Source organism: Xenopus tropicalis, chromosome 1 (assembly GCF_000004195.4).
Source record: "Xenopus tropicalis strain Nigerian chromosome 1, UCB_Xtro_10.0, whole genome shotgun sequence".
In the NCBI taxonomy this organism is placed as follows: Eukaryota; Metazoa; Chordata; class Amphibia; order Anura; family Pipidae; genus Xenopus; species Xenopus tropicalis.
The window spans coordinates 123924414-123930551 of NC_030677.2; positions in this window are offsets into that span (position 1 = coordinate 123924414).

Below are 6138 nucleotides of genomic sequence, written 5' to 3' on the forward strand. Positions count from 1 at the left end.
CCTGGCTGGAATCTGAAAATAAGTGTAGTGCAAATGCAACTGAGATTGGATGATATATCTAATGACATTGCATGATTGGTATTGCCCGGTCCCAGCCTTATGTTCTGAATCTGATTTGGGGGATCTGGCCTGGCATTCGGCTGCTTTGCTTGTTTTCCCATCTGCCGTTGACACCAGCTGATACACACATAATGCACTCACACACATCTATGTGACATCATATATGGGATGGGCAGGCCTAATAAAAGGCATTGGGCATGTACAATTCTTCCATCCTGGAGAGACAGATTAGAGTGTCCTCTTTTCCATTTCACCAATATGTTATCCCTAATCTAATATTGTAAAAAAACATTTAGCAGTTCCTGTTTTTTAACACATTTGTGTGCTCTGTTATGCTCAGAAATAGGCTCAAAAATTATCTGTACTGTATGCAGATTCATGCATCTGCTTATTAAAAAGTACCCAATAGTACCTAGACACTTAGCAAAATACACACTGTTCAGCTATTTTGTTTAATTTAAAACATTCCTATTTGAACTGTTTTAATATTATTTTTGCTGTTATACATGTTTCCTTTTTTCCCCCCATATAAACTCAAGGAACTATTTTTCTGCTTTGTTCCTGTGTTCAGGATAAATGAAGCAACACTGCCACCTAGCATCTTAAATGCAAGCACTTCTGATATCTCTGGCTATAGATATAAACAAATGTTTACGTCAGTCTGGCTGGAAATCAATAAAACACAGAAAGAATTTGCCAGAACTCGGTCTAACCTACACTGTTCTGTTGACCAGCTTCTAGAAGCACCCTTGTACAAGTGCTCCGTCTAATCCAAATTCTGGAGTTGACGAGCTGTTAGAAATGATTTAAAGCTATTACCCATGCACAAAAATAAAGGGAAAGATTGCCAGAGCTCAGTTTGTGTTACAAAACATGTGGTGTTAGTACCACAATTTGACCAAAATATGCAAGCTCACATGCCATATTAAGGCCCCTCATTACATGTAAGTCCTACACTGCCAATTAGTAGGGTTGCTACCGAGCTGGTTTTTGACTGGCCTAACGAGCAAATCGCCATCTAGGACCAGTGCTGGTATTACAAATTTACCGGCAATTAAGATACAGGTACATTTTAAGGATGAAAAACCTACCTATAACCCCTCCCTTTCCTGATTCTGCGTGGCCAGCCTCTGCCCCACCCTTTATTCCCACCCCATTCCCCTGCCCTCGTGTGATGCCACTGCTCGCCCCAACCTACTGTGGACTGTACCAGTCCCATTTTATTTTGACTCATGCAACTACATTCGACTTGTAGGATGCCTTTTGTTGATCTGACACCATTCTACAAAATCTCACATAGAGTTTAACCCTTAGTGAGCATGTAAGGGAGCTTTTAAGGCCCAGTTAATTACCCTACACTTGTAAGCAGTTCCTTGTTCTAAAGGCTGAATGGCTGCTAGAAGCAATTTTGGACTATAATTTGTAACAGAAACACAGAAAGAAATCATCAAAGTTCCCTGCTTACTCATTAGAGCTCATGAGCTGAGGGTAAGTGCAACATGGTCCTACTACTCAGTCACACTGAGGGGGACTTGATTTTTAATTGCACTACATAATACCTGTGCTTGCAAAGTACATTACAAATGTTGGTGCCTGCTATATTCAAACAACTGGCTTATCTGTGAGGAATGATACATTTTGGAAGATCTAAAAAAATCTTGGCAAAAACATTATGCCTTGTTGCATCTTTTACCTTGAGCTATGATTTTATGATGGTCTGTGTACTCCCACAGAGATCACCTGACAGGAAATCCAGCAGTGTCTATTTATTGGCTGATGTGACCTAGCACATATGTTTGCCCCTCATATATGTGTGAGCACATTGCCCTGAAATGGCAACGTTTGATTATGGAAATATCCAATTGTACATACTATTACAAAAATACATTTGGTTATTTAAGAGAAGCCGAGGGAAAAAAAGAACATCTGTTTTTATGACCACACCCCCTAAATGCCACTCCCGTTTTTATGGGGGTTTGAGTTCTCATTTATGTGGCATTACAGTTTTGCTAATGAAGGTTAAATTGCCCTTTAAAATGCAAGAGAACTGTTTATCTTATTTGTTACAATTGTAATCTAATAAGTTGACAAAAAAATACTGCTCTTTATTATTTTCCATGTATACTGTATGTATATAAAGGTTAGCATTGAAATCTGCAAGCAGCATAGACACAAAAGATGCTTATTCAGCATACATTTCATCAAGAATACAGGCTCACACAGGCAGAACTGTCTTTGATAGAAGTCTTGCTTTGTTTGAGCTGAGCTCAGGAGAGAAAGTTAGGAGAAAAAAATTGAAGTAGACAGCTAGAGTTGAGTTTCTATAGGAACCAGCAATGCCATCTCTTCACTGGCTGCTAGACTGGAGGGCATGTTTAGTAATCTGTGTTTAGAACAACTGAGCATGCCCTCAAGCTAGAAGTCAAAGCAAATTTCTGAGGGAGGCGGACAAGTGGGTTACAGGAGGAAAAGGAAATCTAAATGGTTAAGGAAATTTTGCAGCCTTCCTATTAACCTCTGGACAACCCGTGTGGGTATTGAAAGATCTCAAAAAGGCTGTTCACTGATTACATTTTTGTGTGTGGGGTTTACATGTCATTTAAAATTGAGTCTAAGAGAGATGTAATTTTATAATTCAGAGCTTTCTGGATAACAGGTTTCCAGATAACATATCCCATACTTGTACAAGCTTAGTGCATTATCTGCACTGATACATTTTATTAGTAACTGACTGTTGGTTTCAGGCATCAAACATTAATGGAGATTTAAACAGACAATATATTTCCTTTATAAGAAATGAACCAGATAATTTTAAACCACAGAATCCTTGCACTGATTAATATGGGAAAATAAAGTGAAAAGTAATTGAAAGAGCTCAGTTATGTAGCAGGTTAATGAGGCAGACTGCGGTTGTGAACTGTCAGGATGCAACCTGTCAGATTTATCGATTGTTCTTTTTTCATTTGATATTACATTATAAACTGAATATAAATTATGCTGACCTCCAGAGCTCAAGCTACAAGTGTGCATATAATCAAGGTAAAATACATAATGATATATCATTACTAAAGTTTAGTAAGAAAAGTACTATAACAAAGATTGAAATGACCTTAAAATGTCATAGGCTTGTAGACCATACATTTACTTTTACAATAACAGGAATAAATGAAATATAACATACAGGAAATTCTGGCACCAAGAGAAGGGAATACATGATTGACAAGCAAGAGCTCAGCAAATAAAAGGGGTGGAGCTTCACGCTTGACTACAATACACACTATTATAGAGCTTATTGGTGATTTTGGGACTATGGCTAATATGTCACATTATTGTTGGCAGGATGGCTCTGTGCAGTGTAAGGCCCTAATAATTGGACTAACCTTAATATGCTTGTATATATTTAAAGATGTTGTGATGATATAGATGAAGCTTTTATTCTGAATAGTTTTACATGGGCATATTATGGGTCTATTTTAGCACCCATCCAGTGTTTTACTATTTTTTATTTCTATTTATTGTGAAAGCATGTGCACTTACAGTACATATCGTTAGAGGGGAAAGTGCATCAGTCTAGTTTGATTGCCACAGTCATACAACGAAGAAAGCGAGTGTTTCTCACATTGTTTTTAATAGACAACACTCACCCAAGCAGCTTCTTTAGTTCTAAAGAAGTTGCTCAGATGAGTGGCAAAGTTTTCAATAATACTCAGCAAGTTAAGTTTATCACTAGATACTTGTGGAAGAGCTTTAAGAAAGCCATTTATGGAGGGGTAAAGTACATTCAAATAATGTTATTGGGTGGCTTATTAATAATTGCTTCTAGTGTCTGACACTCTGCACTGGGTTGCATATGTTGCATAGGTTATTTATCTGTTGATATTATGTCAACGCAAGTTTCCAACATCTGTTATGTTTTTTTTTCTGGATATCTCTCCTGACTTCAGCTTGTACACAATATGAGCTTTAACTAAGTGCCTAAATTGTGAAAAATCTGGTCCTTGCTTCCACAAATGAAAATATTACTGAATTATTACTTAGTATTACATTTGGTCAATTATACCCGTTTTCTTGTCTTAAATTAGTCCTTTTTATCCCAAAATAGTTTAAAAATCTGGTTGCACTAGACCAGAACTCAAGATGACTTTTTTGACAATTCTACCCATTGTTTTTCCCCAAATTTACTCTTTATTTGTCCCTAAATTGCGAAAGATGTGGTCATATTTTGCACATACAGTAGAACTGAAATCCTCTGACAATAGAGTAAAAAAAAATCTTTGCTGAAAAAAAAAACTTTACTTACTTAACTTACAAAAATACTTTATTTTTTCCCTGGCAGAAGTAAAAACACTGTTTAGAGGGGAAAAAAATGATTACACCACAATGCCATAATTCGGATTCTCAGTAAATTAAAATGAACCCCCTTTTCTTCCTAAATTGTGAAAAATGTGGCTGTGGTTTGCAGAAATAACTGTGAATCACTAATGCCAGGGGACAAAAACTTTTATCTAGTTTGCCAACCCAAGCTTGCACAATAACACAAAGTAAAAAAAAAAAACCTTTAAAGGAGACATTTTGGATAAATGGGAAAAACCCTTATTTTGTAGGCAATTATGAATAATATACGGTGCTGGTTTCACTTTGTGCTAAAATGTAATCCAATCTGTAAAAATGTCCCCTTTCTTGGAGTCAGTTCTAGGTCAGCCTAGCTGGTGATTGGTTCCTATCCTACAGTGCAGTGTACCGAGAGCCGCTGGCTCCCCTGCACATCCAGAGTGTAACAAAACACTTACCAGCGCGGCGGGGACGCCCACCGCGCTGCCATCGGCGGGGACGCCCGCCGCGCCGTTCTTCCTCTGTGCCGGCTCCTTCCTAGTGTGCGCGCGCGCGCATTTTTCGCAATTTAAAGGCGCACGCACGCTGGCGTCATGACGTCATCGCGCAATGGCGCGAAATTTAAACTATTTAAAGGGACTTTTGTTTACATTCATTGCCCGTGATAGGATTCGATTCCTGGTGCCTTCCTGAGCCTTGTGCATTCTGGTTCCTGTAATTCTGATAGTATTTCTCCTGTTTTGACCCGGCTTGTTCCTGACTATTCTGATCATCCATATCTGACCTCGGCTTATACCTTGACTACGATTTCGTCTCATCCTGTTGTATTGATTACCCGGTTTGACCCTTGCCTGTCCGACTCTCCTTGATTGCTGCCCGCCCCGACCTAGCCTGCCTGAAGACGACCTTGTTTAACCCTATTTGTACCGTGATCTTTGGCCTAACTGACTTTCTACAGTCGTGCCCCATTGCTAGCCAGAACTCCTGCTTTGCACCTCTCGTATAAGTCCAGGTGGCATCCGAGTAGCTGAGGGCTCCTCCCGAAGCCAAAGGCGGTCACGCTACTGGTGAAGCACGAGCCGAGACCAGGGTGCTTGGCACTAGCTCTGGTATTGGGTGCCGACCGTGACACAGAGATTTCAGCCAGCAGGAAGTGGAACAGATTGGTGGAATTTCTCAATAAATCAGTCTGAAGCACAACTTTTTTTAAGCACAATCCTTCCATATTTAGAGGAGTATAATTCACTGGTACATTCATAATTTTTATAGGATATGTCACCTTTAAAAAAGCATTTGTTATTGACCGATTCCATTTTCTTAAATAAGCCCTTGCCTGGGGCTGCCACCTGGCCAGTAAAAATGACGCTTAATGCCAATGTTATTAATAGGCACAAATATTGGGCCAATATTTTTTCCAGAAAAGGTGAGAACCCTACCCTCATGCTAGATCAACTTTACCAAAGATGAATTCATTTTACCTGGCCCCAGTTTGCACACAACCTGTCATTTTTTTATCAAATTTGGAGCTGTGACGGCAAAGAGTATTTTTGGTAACCATAAAAAGGTGTTTTCTGTTTATCAGTGATAAAGCTCCAATGTAAGGGGTGAAAGGCACATTGGTCCCTGATCGGGAGCTTTTCTTCTTCTTCTATACTAGGCTCTGGGGAGTTGTTTGCATGAGGAGCAGGTTTGACCCAGTTCTTGCCACTCATTACTGGCGAGCGTGGTATTGGGTCACTGTATGGA